Here is a 22,551-nt window from a genome sequence, read left to right as displayed (position 1 = left end):
TCGAGTGTAATGTCGCCAAGTTTGATACAAAGATGGGTGGGAAAGCAAATTGTGAGGAGAGCACAAAAAATCTGCAAAGGGATATAGGCAGGCTAAGTGAGCGGGCAAAAACTTGGCAGATGGAGTACAATGTGGGAAAATGTGAGGTTATCCATTTTGGCAGAAATAATAGAAAAGCAAATTATAATTTAAATGGAGAAAAATTGCAAAGTGCTGCACTACAGAGGGACCGAGGGGTCCTTGTGCATGAAACACAAACAGTTAGTATGCAGGTACAGCAAGTAATCAGGAAGGCAAATGGAATGTTGGCCTTTATTGCAAGGGGGATAGAGTATAAAAGCAGAGGTCCTGTTACAACTGTACAGGGTATTGGTGAGGCCACACCTAGAGCACTGCGGACAGTTTTGGTCTCCGTATTAAGGAAGGCTATACTTGCATTGGAGGCTGTTTAGAGAAGGTTCACTAGGTTGATTCCGGAGATGAGTATTGACTTGAGGATAGGTTGGGTCTATATGCATTGGAGTGCAGAAGAGTGGGAGGTGATCTTATTGAAACTTAAGATAATTTGGGGGCTTGACAAGGTGGATGCAGATATTTCCACTCTTAGGGGAAACTAAAGCTAGGGGACATTGTTTTAGAATAAGGGGCTGCCCATTTAAAACTGAGTTGAGGAGAAATTTCTTCTCTCGGGGTTTTGAATCTATGGAATTCTCTGCCCCAGAGTGCTGTGGAGGCTGGGTCATTGAATATATTTAAGGTGGATATAGACAGATTTTTGAGTGCTTTTAAGGGAGTAAAGGATTATGGGGAACAGGCAGGGAAGTGGAGCTAAGTCCATGATATTAAATGGCGGAGCAGACTCGAGGGGCCAAATGGCCGACTCCTGCTCCTATTTCTTCTGTTCTGTTCTTGTAAGGTCAGAAGTGGGGATGTTTGATTGCAGTGTTCAATTCTATTTGCAACTTGGATAATGAAGCAGTCCATGCCTGCATGCTGCATGATCAGGACAATATTCAGGCTTGGGGCTGATAAGTGGCAAGTAACATTTGTGTCACAAGTGCCAGGCAATGACAATCTCCAACAAGCGAGAGTCTAACCACCTCCCCTTGACATTCAACGGCATTACCATCGTCTAATCCCCCACCATCAATATTCTAGGGGGTCACCATTGACAAACTTAACTGGACCAGCCACAATTACTGTGGCAATAAGAGCAGGTCAGAAGCTGGGTATTCTGCAGCAAGTGTCTCATCTCCTGACTCCCCAAAGCCTTTCCACCATCTACAAGGCACAAGTCAGGAGTGTGATGGAACACTCTCCACTTGCCTGGATGAGTGCAGCTCCAATAACACTCCAGAAACATAGAAAATAGGTGCAGGAGTAGACCATTTGGCCCTTTGAGCCTGCACCACCATTCAATAAGATTGTGGCTGAGAAGCTCAACAACATCTAGGACAAAGCAGCCCACTTGATTTTCACCCTGTAAGAATTGTAAGAAATAACGAGACCATAAAGCAGCATCAGACTGGTGTTAGAATTGAAGGATTCATTCCATGGTGCAATAACTAAAGCAACTTTAGCAGCGTGAACATAAATAACTGATAACGGGCAGCTCCAAACATCTGAAGACCAAGAATGGTGTGTCTGATTCCAACTGTGGGAGGTTGTGAAGAGGAGAGTTTCACCAAAGAGTTGAGACAAAGAACCTGAAATATCATCGGTTAAATGGCCCTGCCAATATTCTACACAAGGGCTACCCCTAAAGGGAATAAGACCCAGGAGGCATTTAAGGGCAAACTGTGAAGATAAGAACTGTTTATCTGTTCGGGGCTATTTATCATGGTCGTATGTCTATTAAGTCTATCCTGATTGTGTTGTTAGTCCGTCCCTTAATAAATTGCCTTATAACTCCGAAGACCCTTTGGGTATCTGCGAGTGACCTGTGATCCTCAATCTTACAACCCCATCCACTCCCTCCACCACCGGCACACCATGGCTGCAGTGTGTAACATCTACAAGATTCACAAGCAACTCGCCAAGGCTTCTTTGGCGGCTATGGAAGCTCAGTTGCTGAGTATATTCAAGACAGATTTTTGGATATGAAGGGTTATGGGGACAGTGCAGGAAAGTAGAGTTGCAGTAGATCAGCCATGATCTGTGAATGGTGGAGCAGGCACTATGGGCTGAATGGCTTACTCCTGCTCCTATTGTTATGAGGAAAAACATTTTTAGGCAGCGAGTGGTTAGGATCTGGAATGCACTGCCTGAAAGGGTGCTGAGGCAGATTCAATCGTGGCTTTCATAAGGGAATTGGATAAGTAGCTGAAAAGAAATTGCAGGGCTACAGGGAAAGGGCAGGTGAGTGGGACTAGCTGAAGTACTGAGTCAGCATGGGCTGAATGGTCTCCTTCTGTGCTGTAACCATTCTATGTTGGACTGAGGGATATGAGAACAGATGTGACCCAAGTTTGCAGCAGCTAATGTGTATGTGAGAACGTGTAGCAATACCTGATGTTGACAGTATATTTGGCATTTGATGGGCCCCAGGGAATATATTATGACAGCAATACAAGTGCCCTGCTAAAACATGGACAGTCTCTCCATTTACATGGTGACCATCTTTCAGGTGACTTCGATGTTTCAACCCATGTGACAGCTTAATGTTTTACAAGAAAAATCTTCTTGTTTCTACTGGCAATGGAGGTTCAATATCAACCCCAATCGGACCTCTCAAGCTGGGACTGGAGCTTGTCAGAATCAGATAGGTTGGGGGTGGGGGGGGAGAGAGAATCATAGTTACTTTGCTTCACATGTGTGCTGCATTAAGTGAACTTGGAAAAAGATGTTGCAAGAACTGCATTTTATTAAATTGTACCGGAATGTGAATTATTAACTTGAGAAAAGAAAGACTTGGATTTATATTGCACCTTTCACGATCACCGGGCACCCCAAAGCACTTTACAGCCAATGAAGCACTTTGTGTTGTCACTGTTGTAATGTGGGAAACATGGCAGCCAATTTATGCACAGCAAGCTCCCACAAACAGCAAAGTGCCAATGACCTGATAATCTGTTTTTGTGATGTTGCTTGAGGGATAAAGAGTAAACTTCTTGAATTGCCCCAAAGTCTCTTCTTCAAATAAACATGAATGAGAAAAGCTATGGTGCAAAACGAACAAAAATGTGTGCTTTTACATATTAGTAATAACAAAAGTAAGCATGGAATACATCACAGAAGAAACTAGTTTGAGTGAAGTATGTCAAGACCTGATACGTCATTTGAGGAAGAAACGATGGATTATGTTAACATTTCTTTGAAACCACATGACTTACTGAAACACAATGGCCCTGAAATTCCGTTCGACCTCTTCCCGTGGGAAACGATCTTTTGGAAAAAAAAAAGCAAAAAGATACACACTTACCTGCTACTGCGACACTCCGAACTTCCGAGCCTGAGGCCCAGAGGTGACTGTGCGCGCAGGTGGGGACGTGTGCAGGCTGGGATCTAGTGACAGCAGCCAATCAAGTACAATATAGTTTCTCATTCATAGCAATATTCTCATTCATTCCGTAAGTTCAGAACTCCTATTGCTATGAATGAGAAACCCCCCCCCCACCCCCAAACACACAAAAAAACAATAAAAATAGAAAATAAAGTACACAATTAACATGCATTTATATTAAAGCTGTTAGTTTTTAAAAAAAAGTCAGAACACTTAAAATATACTTACTGTAGTGGGGAGATTTTTAAACAAAATGCTTTTATAAATGTATTATTTGTATGTGTTTTTAACCACTTGCGTCTGTAAAAGTAGGTTATATGCCTGCTTTTTCAGGCACAGGATTTTAAAGGACATTTGCAGGACAAGATATTTGTAAATATCGTAAATCTTACCCTGCAAGTGTCTTGGCTCCTCCGATGCGGCCATCTGTCAAGACCAAAAACTTGACAGATCGGAAATGTCGGTTTCCAGCACATGCGCATTGCGCACTGGAAACCGGCTTTTCCGATGCCTCCCTAGCTCTGTAGGAACTTCTTACGGACCCGGGACATCGGAATTTCAGGGCCAATATTGTGACCCCCAAATACCACAAGATACACTTGCCTCGTACCTGGATAAACTGGTTATTGCACACATTACCAAAAGACTTTGCAGCCTGACAGAACCAAATAGGTTGGAGGGAGAGAATCAGAGAATGATACACCACAGAAGGAGGCCATTCGGCCCATTGTGCCTGTGCTGGCTCTTTGAAAGTGCTATCCAATTAGTCCCACTCCCCCTGATCTTTCCCCATGGCCCTGAGAAATTTTCCCCTTCCAGTATTTATCCAATTCCCTTTTGAAAGTTACGATTGAATCTGCTTCCACCGCCCTTTTAGGCAGTGCGCTCCAGATCACCACAACTCACTGCATAAGGAGAATTCTCCTCGCCTCCCCTTGGCACTGTTGTACCTCCTGTAATATTGTGTGGAACCAGGAGAATATGTTTACTTATTGCTCCATCCCTACATTTAGTTTTCAAATGTTGATAATTCCACAAATGCAAGTGAAAGATATAGGCCCTGAAAATCCGGTCGGAGGCTTCTTTCGAACAAATACCTCCAACCGGTGACTTTTTACGGATTAGCTGGTGGTCCCAGAGACGCCTGGGATTCTGGTGGGGAGGCCTTCTCTTCCTGTGCTACAAAGCGCGCTCCTGTCCTCCAGGTTTCAACACACTGAGCAGTCACGTGTCACTGCTCAGCCAATCAGGTAAAGTATTCCACAGCTTTCTCTAATAGCAGCGAGAGCTCCGTATCTACGAGTTCTCATTGCTATTAATGAGGAAAAAAACAGACTAAGCACCACAATAAAAAATAAACACCTCACGTAATTAACTTTAATTGAAATTAAAGTTAATAAATGTCCTTAGAAAAAATATATACCTTTTTGTTTTGTAATTAGGGCAGGGTTTTTAACATGTAAAATTTTATTTTTGTATGTTTTAATACTCTTATGCTGGTAAAAGTAGGCTATGCATCTGCATCTGCTTTTACCGGGCGCAAGAGTTTTCAGGACATTTGCTGGTCAAGAGATGGGTAAATACCGCAATCTTGCCCTTGCGAATGTCCTGGCTGTGGGGATACGGAGGAGATCGGAAAAGCCGGTTTTCGGTGCAAGCGCCTTGAAACCGGCTTTTGCAATGCCTTCCCGGGTTCGTGTACACTCCGTATGGACCCGGGGAGGCTGGGATTTCTACTTCATTGTGAAATAAAGACCGTGAATAGAATCAGATCAGAACATCTGGCCACCCCAAAAAACATTATTGAAGAAAATAAAGCATCCCATGAGACAAGCTGCCCCAGAAAGTGCTGTGCTAAAATGCCTGTTTGCGCCTGTTTGAAAGTTCAGATTTAGTATACAATTTTTGTGCTAACTAATTATGATAACATGCCTGCGGGCGCTAAGCAGAGACCTAGGGGCCGAAATTCAGTAGCTCGAGAAAACTGGCGCACCTGTTTTTTTTTTTTAAATGTACTTATCGAGGAGATCCATGATTCGCCCAGATGATTGGTTTTTTTCAGGACTTTAAAATGTTTTAAAATCCAAATGGAAATCTGTCAGAGGGAGTGGCTTACACAGCAAGGCAGGGTGAGGGGCTGAATTTTGGTTGAACCAGGATTCTGCCGCTGTCAGTAGTGGAGTAGCGGTGATGTCACAGCGCGTGTGCGTCACCTCTCGCCTGCGGTTAAAGGAGATAATCTCAGTTTTTTTTTTAATCATCGCCCACTGGGCCATCAGAGAGGGATTTGGCTGGGCCAGCGGCTTGGTGGCTCGGCCGAACCCGTGGGCACTATCTTGTCGGCCGGCAAAAATAAATACATGCTGGCTGCGGCAGTGGGCCCTCCCCTTGAATAGGTGCAGGAAGAGGGATATAAACTGGCCAGAAAAAGCAGCAAACCTGAGGACTGGGAGAAATTTAGAATTCAGCAGAGGAGGACAAAGGGTCTAATTAGGAGGGGGAAAATAAGAGTATGAGAGAAGCTTGCTGGGAACATAAACTGACTGCAAAAGCTTCTAATAGATATGTGAAGAGAAAGATTAGTGAAGACAAATGTAGGTCCCTTGCAGTCAGAATCAGGTGAATTTATAATGGGGAACAAAGAAATGGCAGACCAATTCAACAAATACTTTCTCCCTTCACGAAGGGAGACACCTATAGCCTTCCGGAAATACTAGGGGACCGAGGGTCTAGCGAGAAGGAGGAACTGAAGGAAATCCATATTAGTCAGGAAATTGTGTTGGGTAAATTGATGGGATTGAAGGCCGATAAATCCCCAGGGCCTGATTGTCTGCATCCCAGAGTACTTGAGGAAGTTGCCCTAGAAATAATGGATACATTGGTGATCATTTTCCAACAGTCTATTGACTCTGGATCAGTTCCTGTGGACTGGAGGATAGCTAATGTAACACCACTATTTAAAAAAGGAGGGAGAGAAAATGGGGAATTTTAGACTGGTTAACCTGACATCAGTAGTAGGGAAAATGTTGAAATCAATTATTAAAGATGAAATAGCAGCGCATATGGAAAGCAGTGATAGGATCGACCCAAGTCAGCATGGATTTGTGAAAGCGAAATCATGCTTGACAAATCTTCTAGTTTGAGGATGTAACTAGTAGTGGACAAGGGATGAATTCACAAGATTCACAAGAACCCCCCAGTGTTTGGGCTCATTCGAAAGGAAATTTAATTTGGGACTATCTACCCAAAAATTTGGAACCCTAAAGTGCTTATGGAAGAAACTACGAACTTTTATAGAATTTTGAACTCTTACAAGACAAATTCAACGCTGTGGGTGGGCCTAAAAGGACGAACAGGAGACAACCTGATTAAGTGAGACTACCTGGGTGTGAGGACTCAAGTAACATGTCTGGAGAAATGAGTAGTCGAGAATCCTTCTCCACAAGAGACATTAACATTCCAAAATCACCCAGAGATAGCTACCCCTCAATCTGGAAAGCCATTTCAGCATATACATCACAGGCCCAATCCAGCCTGTGTGCAAAAAAAGCTAAGCACAAAAGTGCACGGCAATTACCAAACTAATTTTCCATCAGGAAACAGTTTTTGAATGTCAGCCCACCCAGGTCATAAACTTTTAATGAGCCCGCCAAAATATTACAAAGAAGGACCAAGCCTGCCAAATTTAAACACAAGTCTGAACAGACTTGGTGCCAAGATCAGAACCACTGAAATTGTACAACTGGTCCCTGATTTCAAGAGGTTAGGTTGCTAAGGAGCTACAAGGTTGCTACTACCTCAGATGACATACATGACTGACAGATTAGTACCATACTACGCTGCTGTCAAGACGAGGAGAGAAACCAGCGTGACAGTTGTAAACTAACTTCTCCAGCCTCAATTCCTGAAGGAAGGAAGAACATCACCATCGCGGCAGCAACTGACCACAGCCAATGTGGTATCAACGGAAACCCACTGCAAACTCAAACAAAACTCCAATGGGGAAAAACCAAAGAATCCAAGTTTTCACTCTACAATCTAATCCTGACCTACCAACGGGTTAAACATTACCTAAAAGAATGTAGAATCATATTTCTAACGAAGAAAACTGGGTACTTACACCATAGATCCAAAACGCACCTTACTGCATCAGTGGACTCAACCCAACTGAAGAGTGCACAGCAGAAAGTCTTTTCCGACATTTGGAGTACGGTAAGCAGACCCTACCACATCCAATGAACTGCAATCTACCGTTAACTGTCAAAAGGATTGGTAAGCATAATCCCTGCCTGCCCTGGAGTCTAACCTAGCTAGAATTAGGTATTGGGAGGTATAATTCAACTGTGAACCCCCTTTGAATGTGTAGTGTATGGTTCTTAGTGATGAGTTTGACATTGTACCTTTTCCTTGTATTGTTCCTTAGAGCAATTGTAAGTTTGACATTGTACTTTCTTACTAGAGTAGTAAGTTTATATTTCCTTGACTGTAATAAAATCAAAGTTCTTTTGCATCAAACCAGTGTCCTTTGCGCTTTGTCACATCCCTCAAATACATCCAGAGTCTAGATCCCAAGGGAGTGGGAGCGATTCGGACTGCTCAAGTTAGTCAGAAGGGAACCTGAGACCACCCCCTTACAGGGAGAACCAGTGGATGTGGTGTATTTGGACTTTCAAAAGGCTTTTGACAAGGTCCCACACAAGAGATTCGTGTGCAAAATTAAAGCACATGGTATTGGGGGTAATGTATTGCCATGGATAGAGAACTGGATGGCAGACAGGAAGCAGAGTAGGGATAAACGGGTCCTTCTCAGAATGGCAGGCAGTGACAAGTGGGGTGCTGCAGGGCTCCGTGCTGGGACCCCAGCTATTTACAATATACATCAATGATTTAGATGAAGGAGTTGAATGTAATATATCCAAGTTTGCAGATGACATAAGCTGGGTGGCAGTGAGCTGTGAGGAGGATGCTAAGAGGTGCAGGGTGACTTGAACAGGTTAAGTGAGTGGGCAAATGCATAGCAGATGCAGTATAATGTAGATAAATGTGAGGTTATCCACTTTTTGGTGGCAAAAACATCAAGGCAGAATATTATCTGAATGGTGGCAGATTAGGAAAAGGGGGAGGTGCAACGAGACCTGGGTGTCATGGAATATCAGTACAAAGTTGGCATGCAGGTACAGCAGGCAGTGAAGGCAAATGGCATGTTGTCCTTCATAGTGAGAGGAATTGAGTATAGGAGCAGGGAGGTCTTGCTGCAGTTGTACAGGACCTTGGTGAGGCCTCACCTGGAATATTGTATCCAGTTTTGGTCTCCTAATCTGAGGAAGGACATTCTTGCTATTGAAGGAGTGCAGCGAAGGTTCACCAGACTGATTCCAGGAATGGCGGGACTGACACTGGCTTGACTAGGCCTGTATTCACAAATTTAGAATGAGGGGATCTCAGAAACATAAAATTCTGACCAGGATTGGACAGGTTAGATGCAGGAAGAATGTTCCTGATATTGGGGAAGTCCAGAACCAGGGGTCACAGTCGAAGGATAAGGGATAAGCCATTTAGGACCAAGATGAGGAGAAACTTTTTCACTCAGAATTGTGAACCTGTGGAATTCTCTACCACAAAGTTGTTGAGGCCAGTTTGTTAAATATATTCAAAAGGGAGGTAGCTAAAGGGATCAAGGGGTATGGAGAGAAAGCAGGAAAGGGGTACTGAGGTGAATGATCAGCCATGATCTTATTGAATGGTGGTCCAGGCTCGAAGGGCCGAATGGCCTACTCCTGCACCTATTTTCTATGTTTCTATGTTTAATAGTCAGCAGCAGGTGCACCGACAGAAAAAGCTGTCAAGGGCACTGCGTGGCAGGGCCACGATTTTTCGACCTGAATTTCGGTGGGCGCATTTTTAAGGTGAGAATAAGCGATGGTACACATTGTGATTACGTGTTTGTGGCGGTCATCAGCATCAGGCGGTATTGGGGCCAGGCCGAAAAATCCCCGACCTGAATTTGGGTCGGGTCGGCCAGTTGACCCCAAAGCGGCGGTGGCCACAGGATCGCAACACGTGGTTGCTGCAAATGGACAATAACTGGTCTTTCTGAGACACTGCACTTTGCCCCCCTGCAGTACTAGCACAAGCACTAGTTAGGTGCAATTACAGAAGCAAAATAGCGTAGATGCTGGAATCTGGAGTAAAAACATAAAATATTGGACATCTCAGCGGGTCAAGCAGCATCTGTGGACAAAGTGCTAACGTTTCGGGTCAGTGACCCTTCGTCAGAACTGGAGCGTTTGGAAAGAACACGTCCTTAAGAAGCACTGCAAGGGGTAGGAGAAGTGCCTAAAGGAAAGATGAGGTGCTGTTCCTTGAGCTTGCGTTGAGCTTCATTGGAGCAGTGTAGGAGACCGAGGTCATAGTGGAGCGGAGAATTAAACTGACAGGCGACCAGAAGCTCAGGGTCACACTTGCGGATTGCTCCGCAAAACGGTCACCCAATCTATGCTTGGTCTCCCCAATGTAGAGGAGACCACTTCGTGAGCAGTGAACAGTATACTAAATTGAAAGTACAAGTAAATCGCTGTTTCACCTGGATAGATGCAATTTTTGTGGAGCTGTATATGCAGCCTGCATTCACTCACTTCCGAAGGTGTGGTGTGCGATGGTTAGCAGTGGAAGGATATTGCAAGGAACATGAGAGGATGCCCCAGATTCTCTGATGCACTGGAGATCATGGTGGAGGGGTTAGGGAGGAGGAGAGATATTCTCTACCTGCAGGGAGGGGAGGAGGCCACAGACAGCTGATGTGCCACATGTGGGAAGAGATCACCCAGGTGGTCAGAGCCAGGAGCCCTGGGACATGGCTCCAGTGCCGCAAGAAATGTAATGACTTAACACAACTGGTCAAGGTAAGATCCCATCTCACAACGACACTTAACGGTATCACCAGCATCACAACCTCAACACACTTCATCCTCCATCTAACTACACTGACATTCACACACCCCACACTACTGCATCCTTCACAGGCACTACTCGCACCTCAGGCACACCTCACAATTCTTCATCCATGTGAGGCATCACACACACAAATACACCTGCCAATACTCATTCACAATCATCTCTTTCTCGTTTTGGAACAATTAGTGCAAATGAGACGGCAGCAGGACCTGATTGGGGAGGCAAAGCACAAACTCATGACATCACTCCGCTTGAGGATGCAGTGCTGGCTGTGATTGGGAGGGGAGGTGTGGGATTTGCTGTGCCCAGAGACGCAGTAAAGGGACCTTTTGCCTCGAGGTATGTGGCCATTCCAGCTTCCTTGAAGATGCTCAACTACTCCTGATCCCTAATCACCCAAAGCTATCCTCACTCTCAACCTCCATATGGTCTCATCATACACATCCTGCTTATAGTGCCACACAGGCTGCACCTTAACCCTTCCAGCTTCAGCATTGCGGGCTTCCAGGAGCAAGATGCACCTCGCCCCATGGAGCAGGTTCAGCGAGAGCAACAACCACTTTGCCCCCTGGAGGAAGAGGAGGAGGAAGATAGCAAGGGCGAATGCACTGCATTAATGGCTGCCACTGTCAGTCTCCCGCTCAGAGACCAGTACCCTGCATAACTTGGAGGCTAGGGTAGAAGAGGGATACACCAAGCACCAGGGGGCAGCAGCCACACTGAGTGGAAGGGATATCACAAGTGCCACCTTTCCGGGGGACAAGGTCGTGTACCAGTCTGCTGCAGGGCATTCAGATGAGGACCTTGCAGGACCAGTCTTCAGAAGAACGCTGATGGGTGCAACAAACCAAATGCTTAGTGCATGGAAGCCCACGGGTTGTGTCTCGGGGATGGAGCAGTCCGCCTCCTCCTTGGTCCGTGGCTGGGCACAGAGCCTGGAACCCATCCCATCCTGGAACAAATGAATGCAGTTTCCACCCACATTAATGGCAGTTGTTACAAATTGGAAATTTGATACATCTACTGAACTGCTTTACAGAGAGTCATTTCCCACCAATCATGTGCCCATATCATTCCCTCGTGACTAACTTGTGTGCACTCTGTCTCCTGCCACTCCCAGCTTTATATAACCAGACTGCAGGAGACCAAGACTGAGGTATGGGAAGGTGTGGCAAGCTCATGTGGCTTATTCTATTCCTCAGGTTTATAACTGTCTCCCCAATTTAATTGCAGTTACGAGTTCAGAATTTGCCTAAATGGGGTCTGTAATATCCCCGTGATTAACGGGAGGGCTGTACTAAGACCTTCACTATGTGGCAAGACTGAACGCGTCAGTAATGAAACTTCATCTCGCATTTCCAGGTACGAACAGCCTGATTTCTCACTTTAGGATCTCTGGACTTTCTGTTGTGACCCTTGTCCTTCCTGCAAGAACTCTCAGGTAAGATCATTTTTTTTTAATGTTTGTATTTTCAAAATTCCTCTTATGAAGTAACAGGCTATAATTTTTTCTCCCCAATGTAAATGAGTATTGCTTTAAATGTACAGCTTTACAGGGAAACTTAGTGATGGTGTCCCATGTGCCTGTTGCCCTTGTCCTTCTCGGTGGAGGCGGTCATAAGAACATATGAAATAGGAGTAGGCCATACGGCCCCTCGAGCCTGCTCCGCCATTCGGTAAGATCATGGCTGATCCGATCATGGACTCTGGTCCACTTCCCTGCCCGCTCCCCATAACCCCTTATCCCTTATTTAAGAAACTGTCTATCTCTGTCTTAAATTTATCAATGTCCTGGCTTCCACAGCTCTCTGAGGCAGCGAATTCCACAGATCTACAACCCTCTAAGAAGAAATTCCTCCTCAACTCAATTTTAAATGGGCGGCCCCTTATTCTAAGATTATGCGCCTAGTTCTAGTCTCCCCTCGGTGGAAACATCCTCTCTGCATCCACCTTGTCAAGCCCCCTCATAATCTTATACGTTTCGATAAGATCACCTCTCATAATTCCAATGAGTAGAAGCCCAACCTCAACCTTTCCTCATGAGTCAACTCCCTCATCTCCAGAATCAACCTAGTGAACCTTCTCTGAACTGCCTCCAAAGCAAGTATATCCTTTCGTAAATATGGAAACCAAAAATGTACGCAGTATTCCAGGTGTCTCCTCACTAATACCCTGTATAACTGTAGCAAGGCTTCCCTGCTTTTATACTCCATCCCCTTTGCAATAAAGGCCAAGATTCCATTGGCCTTCCTGATCACTTGCTGAGCCTGCATACTAATCTTTTATGTTTCATGCACAAGTACCCCCAGGTCCCACTGTACTGCAGCACTTTGCAATTTTTCTCCATTTAAATAACTTGCTCTTTGATTTTTTTTCTGCCAAAAGTGCATGACCTCACACTTTCCAACATTATACTCCATCTACCAAATTTTTGCCCACTCACTTAGCCTGTCTCGCCTTTTGCAGATTTTTTTGTCCTCCTCACACATTGCTTTTCCTCCCATCTTTCTATCATCAGCAAACTTGGCTACGTTACACTCTGTCCTTTCTTCCAAGTCGTTAATATAGATTGTAAATAGTTGCGGTCCCAGCACTGATCCCTGTGGCACCCCAATAGTTACTGATTGCCAACCCAAGAATGAACCATTTATCCCGACTCTATTTTCTGTTAATTAGCCAATCCTCTATCCATGCTAATATGTTACCCCCAACCCCGTGAACTTTTATCTTGTGCAGTAACCTTTTATGTGGCACCTTGTGTCCAAATACACCACAATGCCTTGAAGTCCAAATACACCACATCCACTGGTTCCCCTTTATCCAACCTGTTTGTTACATCCTCAAAGAATTCCAGCAAATTTGTCAAACATGACTTCCCCTTCATTAATCCATGCTAACTCTGCCTGACCGAATTATGCTTTTCCAAATCTGCTGCTGCTTCTTTAATAATGGACTCCAACATTTTCCCAACCACCGATGTTAGGTTAACTGGTCTATAGTTTTCTGCTTTTTGTCTGCCTCCTTTTATAATAGGGGCGTTACATTTGCAGTTTTCCAATCTGCTGGGACCTCCCCAGAATCCAGGGAATTTTGGTAAATTACAACCAATGCATCCACTAGCCCTGCCGCTACTTCTCTTGACCCTAGAAAGCAAACCATCAGGTCCAGGGGATTTATCTGCCTTTAGTCCCATTATCTGGAATTTTTTGAGGATGTTGCCAGTAGAGTGGACAAGGGAGAACCAGTTGATGTGATGTATTTGGACTTTCAGAAGGCTTTCGACAAGGTCCCACACAAGAGATTAATGTGCAAAGTTAAAGCACATGGGATTGGGGGTAGTGTGCTGATGTGGATTGAAAACTGGTTGGCAGACAGGAAGCAAAGACTAGGAGTAAATGGGTACTTTTCAGAATGGCAGGCAGTGACTAGCAAGGTTCTGTGCTGGGGCCCCAGCTGCTTACATTGTACATTAATGATGTTTACGAGGGGATTAAATGTAGTATCTCCAAATTTGCGGATGACACTAAGTTGGGTGGCAGCGTGAGCTGCGAGGAGGATGCTATGAGGCTGCAGAGTGACTTGGATAGGTTAGGTGAGTGGGCAAATGCATGACAGATGAAGTATAATGTGGATAAATGTGAGGTTATCCACTTTGGTGGTAAAAACAGAGGGACAGACTATTATCTGAATGGTGACAGATTAGGAAAAGGGGAGGTGCAACGAGACCTGGGTGTCATGGTACATCAGTCATTGAAGGTTGGCATGCAGGTACAGCAGGCGGTTAAGAAAGCAAATGGCATGTTGGCCTTCATAGCAAGGGGATTTGAGTACAGGGACAGGGAGGTGTTACTACAGTTGTACACGGCCTTGGTGAGGCCACACCTGGAGTATTGTGTACAGTTTTGGTCTCTTAACTTGAGAAAGGACATTCTTGCTATTGAGGGAGTGCAGCGAAGGTTCACCAGACTGATTCCTGAGATGGCGGGACTGACATATCAAGAAAGATTGGATCAACTGGGCTTGTATTCACTGGAGTTCAGAAATAATGAGAGGGGATCTCATAGAAACATTTAAAATTCTGACAGGTTTAGACAGGTTAGATGCAGGAAGAATGTTCCCAATGTTGGAAGTCCAGAACCAAGGGTCACAGTCTAAGGATAAGGGGTAAGCCATTTAGGACCGAGATGAGGAGAAACTTCTTCACCCAGAGAGTGGTGAACCTGTGGAATTCTCTACCATAGAAAGTTGTTGAGGCCAATTCACTAAATATATTCAAAAAGGAGTTAGATGTAGTCCTTACTACTAGGGGGATCAAGGGGTATGGCGAGAAAGCAGGAATGGGGTACTGAAGCTGCATGTTCCGCCATGAACTCATTGAATGGCGGTGCAGGCTAGAAGGGCCGAATGGCCTACTGCACCTATTTTCGATGTTTCTATCTTACTGAGTACCATCTCCTTTGTGATTGTGTTAAGTTCCTCCCTCCGCATAGCCCCTTGACTATCCACTGTTGGGATATTGTTTGTGTCCTCTACTGTAAAGACTGATACAAAATATTTGTTCAGTTTCTGCCATCTCCGTGTTCCCCATTACTAATTCCCTAGTCTCGTCCTCCAAGGGACCAACATTTACTTAGCCACTCTTTTCCTTTTTATATACCTGTAGAAATTCTTGTTATTTGTTTTATATTTCGTGCTAGTTTGCTTTCATAGTCTATCTTCCCTTTCTTAATCATTTTTTTAGTCATTCTTTGATGGCTTTTAAAAGCTTCCCAATCTTCTGTCCTCCAAGGCGTTTTGGCCACTTTGGATGCCCTTGTTTTTAATTGGATACCGTCCTGTAGTTAGCCACAGATGGCTCTTTTCTTTTACACCCTTTTCTCCTCACTGGAATATATTTTTCTTGTTGTGAAATATCTCAAATGTACGCCAATGTTCATCAACCGTCCTACACTTTAATCTATTTTCCCAGTCCACTTTAGCCAACTCTGCCCTCATACTTCATAGGGCTAGACTTTCCACTTCACATCTCCCATCTGTGGCCCAAAATGGACCTCTATCGCCCATTTTGAGCAAAAAGTGGAAACTAGGCCCAAAATATCGCTGGAAAAATAGGCCCCCAAGTTTCCACTTTGATCGCTGAGATGATCGCCCACACAATGCCCATCCCAAGTTTCAGCACTTTGCATGCACTTCGCTGGGCCGATGCAAGGCCCAAAAGAGTGCTCAAAAATAGTGCTTTTTCAGGGCCTTAGAGAGGGAAATGGGCACTACAGATGCCATTTTTAACCTGTGAGGAAGGATGGAGAATTGTTCTGAGTTATTTAGAGAGTAAAATTGATGCAAATTGTACTCAGAAATTTGGGACAGGGAATAAAAATAGGTATTATCACCTTATTTATGCATATATTGGAATGATTTGTTAAATAGCTTTTAAATAGTGAAGTTATTTAATGATATTCCATGAGGAAACAGAATAAACAAACATCTGCATGAAGAACTATGTTGTAAAACTTATGTAAGTGAGAAGGTTCAAAAGTTGTAGAATTTTTTTTTTTTTATTAAACAAAGAACTAATGAACAACGCCCTCCCTCCAATCCCCCACCCCCCGCACCAACCCACCCTTCCCTCAAAATCCCCAAAACGTTACAAGAAGAAATTAACATTTTTACCCAAGTGACCATCTCTGTCATGCGGCCAAGTGACCCAATAACATTGCAGTTTCTAGTTACTATTTGGATCATTAAATAATACATAAATATAAATTTCAACTACTCTCGCAGCTGCCAGTAGGCTGTTCCACCGTTTGCGGCACTGGTCCGGTGTGCGCATTTCATTGGAGGCCAATGTGACTAAGTCGGCTATTTCAGACCAATTCCTGCGATATGCATGGGGTGGAGGTTTCCCCTGCCCACCCCGTGTCAGATCCTCCCACCTGGAGCTGACAGCATTTACGAGGGCCTCATTTGCCTCTTCGCTGAAGGGTTTGGCCCTTCTCTTTCCTGCACCTCCCTCCATTCTTTAAATTTATCTGTAATTTGGACAAGACTTTCTGACCTGCTTCCTCGATCTCGATCTCTCTCGCGATCTCTCAAAACGCAGGAAGAAGCATCAACCTGCACATGCGTTGCTCGGGAAGCATTTTTTTTCATTCACTTCCGTTTTCTTTGGGCGATCAGGAGATCGGCGAGAAATGACATCGCCCATTTGACATCACTGGGCTAAGGCCGAGTGGAAAATCGCAAAAAAAAATGGGCCTTGAGCCGGCGATCAGCACGGGCAATAGGTCCCGCATCGCTGGAACAAGGCCCATTTTTTTCGGCCTTAGCCTGAAAGTGGAAAGTCTAGCCCAGTGTTTCCTTTATTTAAGCTCCGTACCCTGGATTGAGATCCAACTTTCTCGCCCGCCACCTGAATATGAAATTCAACCACTCTATGATCACTCATTCCAAGGGGATCCTTTACTAGGAGATTATTTATTAATCCTGTCTCATTACACAGGACTGGATCCAATATAGCCTGCCCCCTGGTTGGTTCTGTTCCATACTACTCAAGGAACCCGTCCCTTATGCACTCTATGAACTCTTCCTCAAGGCTACCATGACCAAGTTGATTTGTCCAATCAATACGGAAATCACCCATGATTATTGCTGTTCCCTTTTTATAAGCCCCCACTATTTCCTGGTTTATACTAAGACCAACAGAGTTGCTATTGTTAGGGGGCTTATAGACTACACCCACCAGTGAACTTTTTCCCCTTATTATTCCTTATCTCGACCCAAACTGTTTCAACATCTTGATCGCGGGTTTGGGAGATGCTGGTGAAGAAGCCTTGGCGAGCTGTTGCAGTGCATCTTGTAGATGGTACACACTGCAGTCACGGTGTGAATGTTTAAGGTGGTGGATGGAGTACCGATCAGACAATTAGATTATTAAGAGGAATGCAGGAGATAAAATGTCAGCTGTGCCCCACAGGAGACTTGTTTAGAATAGTAAAAGGATTTGATCGGGTAGATAGAGAGAAACTATTTCCTCTGGTGGGGGGAGTCCAGAACAAGGTGGGCATAACTTTAAAAATAGAGCTAAGATCAGGGGTGAGCTTAGGAAGCACTTCTTCATTCAAAGGACAGTGGAAATCTGGAACTCTCGCCCCAAAAAGCTGTGGATGCTGGGGGTGAAATGGAGCTTTCACGATTTAGATGGATAGATTTTTGTTGTGTAAGAGTATCGAGGGCTATGGAGGTGAGATGCAGCTGTGTCAAAAATCTGCTAAAATAAAACTATTGTGCTGAAATTCCGCTGTCCCGGGTCCGTATGAAGTTTCTACGGACCCGGGAAGGCATCGGAAAAGCCGGTTTTCAGCACGCAATGCACATGCACTGAAAACCGGCTTTTCTGATCTGTCAAGTTTCTAGCTTGACAGATCTCACGCATATCAGGAGCGAGGTCACTTGCAGGGCAAGATTTCCGATATTTACGCTTATCTTGCCCAGCAAATGTGCTCAAAAATCTTGCACCTGAAAAAGCAGGCGTATAGCCTACTGTTACAGATACAAGTGTTTAAAAATACACAAACATTTTAAAATAAAGTTATAAAAACACTTTATTAAAAACCCTCCCCACCTTGGTCTGCCCCCCATTCCTCCAGCACTTTCTTCTCCTTTTGAACATCTTCCCCTCATTTTGCACCCCTCACTATCTCTCATCTAAAATTCTCATTCTCTACCGCCCACCCAAGTATGATAACATTTATATCACGGATATATCTTCACTGCTTTCTTCCCTCAGCCTCTGCACCGAGTGACTTCTCATCCTCAGTGATTTCAACCTCCATCTCAATTCAGCTTGCTCCTCTCCTCTGAGTTCACTCCCCTCCTGTCCTCCTGTAATCTCTCCCTCCATGTGAACTCCCCAACCTATATTCACAGCCACCCCCTTGACCTTGCCACCTCTTGTGGCCTTGCTATTCCTACTGTTAATTGTAGATAAGGCCATCTCTGACCATTTCCTTGTATCGCTCTGATATATTCTTTACAACCTCACAAACACGCAGACTTCATAAGTTGGCTTAAACACAGGAACTTGTCAGCTGACCTGTCACCTGATGCTTTTATTATTATAAACAGCAACGGCTGCTTTACCACAGTAGTCCATTAGGTGGAGCAGTAGTTCTCCCTCAATGAAGTCATTATACCAACAATCATCATACATAACTTGACTGGTTGTACATAACACAAGGGGCCCAAGTTTCCACATGATTAAAAAACGGGCGCCCCTCCGAGCTGGGCGTCCGTTTTTCGCGCCTAAAACGGAGCCGGAAAAAAAACGAGCGATTCTGGAGCGCTTTGCAGCTCCTTGTCTGCCTGGCGCGGCGCCCAGGGGGGCGGAGCCTACACTCGTGCCGATTTTGTAAGTGGGGGGGGGCGGGTACTATTTAAATTAGTTTTTTTCCTGCCGGCAACGCTGCACGTGCGCGTTGGAGTGTTCGCACATGCTCAGTGTGAAAAAAACATTGGCACTCTGCCATTTTTGTAGTTCTTTGTAGCTGTTTAGTTTTTGACCATTTTTAAATAAAAGTACATTGCCATCAGCACAGAGGCTTCTTGTAGCAGTGAGAAGGCTGCAGGAAGCCTCAAAGTTGAGGCAGCCGTTTCCCGACGACCTCCCCCTTTTACCGTTGGGAAATGGCTCCTCAATTTCTGAGGCTTCCTGCAGCCTTCTCTCTTTCCCCCCAGCCGTCTGGAACGGCTCCATTCTCCCCCCCCCCCCCCCCCCCCCCCCGCGTTCGGTGCCCCCCCCCCCCCCTGCCCGCGTTCGGTCGGCCCCCTCCTTTCTCCCCCCCCCCCCTGCCCGCGTTCGGTCGGCTCCCTCCTCCCCCCCCGCCCGCGTTCGGTCGGCTCCCTCGTTTTGTGAGGCTTGCTGCACCATTCTTCCTGGCTGAAGCACTTTCACACAGGTAGGAAGATGGTTTATTTAATCTTTTCTTTGCTTATAAATGTTTATTCAGGTTGGATTTATTTGTATAAGTATAAATAAGGATTCATTGTAGAATTTTATGAGTTCCCTTCCCCACCCCCACCTCGTTCTGGACACCTGATTTGTAACCTGCGCCTGATTTTTTTAATGTGTAGAACAGGTTTTTTCAGTTCTACAAAAATCTTCACTTGCTCCATTCTACTTTTGTTTGGAGTACATTTTCACTGGAAACTTTCAAATCAGGCGTCTGTGGCCGGACACGCCCCCTTTTGAAGAAAAAATTCTGTTCTGTTCTACCTGACTGGAACTGCAGAAAAAAAAATGTGGAGAATTGCGAATTCTAAGATAGTCCATTCTCCACCAGTTGCTCCTAAAAAATCAGGCACAAATCATGTGGAAACTTGGGGCAAAGATATGGACTTATTTTGCTATATTTACAAATCAAATTTAACCACAGGTTTTCTGTTTCAACGAGGGTACCTTCGCTCTCGAACAGAACTTTCCAAACATGGTGTTGAGATTAGATTCATTCTAGGCTGATCCTGAGGAAAGTTTCCCTCCAAGGGATGCTCTAGATCTACATTAGAACTCTGCAACTTCAGACTGTGTGTCTGCCTGACTTGGACTTAAATTCTGACTTTCTCTTGCACGTGTTCTAGTACATTTGATGTAGGATTTGCTACTGGTACTGTACTTGTAATAAAACTATCTGATTCAGAAATAATCGAATCATTCCAACTTTCAACTCCTTCCACATCTGCAGGTAAAATATTTTTTTATTTCAAAATATACTTTATTCATAAAAAAATCTGTACAGTACATTCAAAGGCCTTTCAATACATTTAGCTGCGGTCAGCAATCCCATACACTATTATTTGGGTGCTGACGGCAGTTCCGTTCGTAACATTTCCTTGTTTTCCAGTTCAAGTGCAATTCGGTCCAATACGGGATACATTGTAGTACATTCATAGAAACATAGAAAATAGGTGCAGGAGCAGGCCATTCAGCCCTTCTAGCCTGCACCGCCATTCAATGAGTTCATGGCTGAACATGCAACTTCAGTACCCCCTTCCTGCTTTCTCGCCATACCCCTTGATCCCCCGAGTAGTAAGGACTTCATCTAACTCCCTTTTGAATATATTTAGTGAATTGGCCTCAACTACTTTCTGTGGTAGAGAATTACACAGGTTCACCACTCTCTGGGTGAAGAAGTTTCTCCTCATCTCGGTCCTAAATAGCTTACCCCTTATCCTTAGACTGTGACCCTTGGTTCTGGACTTCCCCAACATTGGGAACATTCTTCCTGCATCTAATCTGTTGAAACCTGTCAGAATTTTAAACGTTTCTATGAGGTCCCCTCTCATTCTTCTGAACTCCAGTGAATACAAGCCCAGTTGATCCAGTCTTTCTTGATAGGTCAGTCCCACCATCCCGGGAATCAGTCTGGTGAATCTTCGCTGCACTCCCTCAATAGCAAGAATGTCCTTCCTCAAGTTAGGAGACCAAAACTGTACACAATACTCCAGGTGTGGCCTCACCAAGGCCGTGTACAACTGCAGCAACACCTCCCTGCCCCTGTACTCAAATCCCCTCGCTATGAAGGCCAACATGCCATTTGCTTTCTTAACCGCCTGCTGTACCTGCATGCCAACCTTCAATGACTGATGTACCATAACACCCAGGTCTCGTTGCACCTCCCCTTTTCCTAATCTGTCACCATTCAGATAATAGTCTGTCTCTCTGTTTTTACCACCAAAGTGGATAACCTCACATTTATCCACATTATACTTCATCTGCCATGCATTTGCCCACTCACCTAACCTATCCAAGTCACTCTGCAGCCTCATAGCATCCTCCTCGCAGCTCACACTGCAACCCAACTTAGTGTCATCCGCAAATTTGGAGATACTACATTTAATCCCCTCGTCTAAATCATTAATGTACAATGTAAACAGCTGGGGCCCCAGCACAGAACCTTGCGGTACCCCACTAGTCACTGCCTGCCATTCTGAAAAGTACCCATTTACTCCTACTCTTCGCTTCCTGTCTGACAACCAGTTCTCAATCCACGTCAGCACACTACCCCCAATCCCATGTGCTTTAACTTTGCACATTAATCTCCTGTGTGGGACCTTGTCGAACGCCTTCTGAAAGTCCAAATATACCACATCAACTGGTTCTCCCTTGTCCACTTTACTGGAAACATCCTCAAAAAATTCCAGAAGGTTTGTCGAGCATGATTTCCCTTTTACAAATCCATGCTGACTTGGACCTATCATGTCACCATTTTCCAAATGCACTGCTATGACATCCATAATAATTGATTCCATCATTTTACCCACTACTGAGGTCAGGCTGACCGGTCTATAATTCCCTGTTTTCTCTCTCCCTCCTTTTTTTAAAAGTGGGGTTACATTGGCTACCCTCCACTCGATAGGAACTGATCCAGAGTCAATGGAATGTTGGAAAATGACTGTCAATGCATCCGCTATTTCCAAGGCCACGTCCTTAAGTACTCTGGGATGCAGGCCCTGGGGATTTATCGGCCTTCAATCCCATCAATTTCCCCAACACAATTTCCCGACTAATAAAGATTTCCCTCCTTACTAGACCCTCTGACCCCTTTTATATCCGGAAGGTTGTTGGTGTCCTCCTTAGTGAATACCGAACCAAAGTACTTGTTCAATTGGTCTGCCATTTCTTTGTTCCCAGTTATGACTTCCCCTGATTCTGACTGCAGGGGACCTACGTTTGTCTTTACTAACCTTTTTCTTTTTACATACCTATAGAAACTTTTGCAATCCGCCTTAATGTTCCCTGCAAGCTTCTTCTCGTACTCCATTTTCCCTGACCTAATCAAACCCTTTGTCCTCCTCTGCTGAGTTCTAAATTTCTCCCAGTCCCTGGGTTCACTGCTATTTCTGGCCAATTTGTATGCCACTTCCTTGGCTTTAATACTATCCCTGATTTCCCTTGATAGCCACGGTTGAGCCACCTCCTATTTTTTATTTTTACGCCAGACAGGAATGTACAATTGTTGTAGTTCATCCATGCGGTCTCTAAATATCTGCCATTGCCCATCCACAGTCAACCCCTTAAGTATCATTCGCCAATCTATCCG

The 22,551-nt window shown here is 44.7% G+C and overlaps 1 long non-coding RNA gene across 1 annotated transcript in view; it reads left to right on the top strand.

Moving 5' to 3' along the window:
* Nucleotides 1-22,551, top strand: part of LOC139264039 (uncharacterized) — a 46,894-nt gene that overhangs the window by 3,734 nt on the left and 20,609 nt on the right. Inside the window, exon 2 of the long non-coding RNA XR_011593286.1 lies at nucleotides 11,819-11,897. This is a non-coding gene — a long non-coding RNA (uncharacterized lncRNA). The remainder of the gene's footprint in view (nucleotides 1-11,818; nucleotides 11,898-22,551) is intronic.

Source organism: Pristiophorus japonicus, chromosome 5, assembly GCF_044704955.1.
Source record: "Pristiophorus japonicus isolate sPriJap1 chromosome 5, sPriJap1.hap1, whole genome shotgun sequence".
Taxonomy (NCBI): Eukaryota; Metazoa; Chordata; class Chondrichthyes; family Pristiophoridae; genus Pristiophorus; species Pristiophorus japonicus.
The sequence above is the reverse complement of the archived record's forward strand: the minus strand, read 5'-3'. Positions and strand labels throughout refer to the sequence as shown.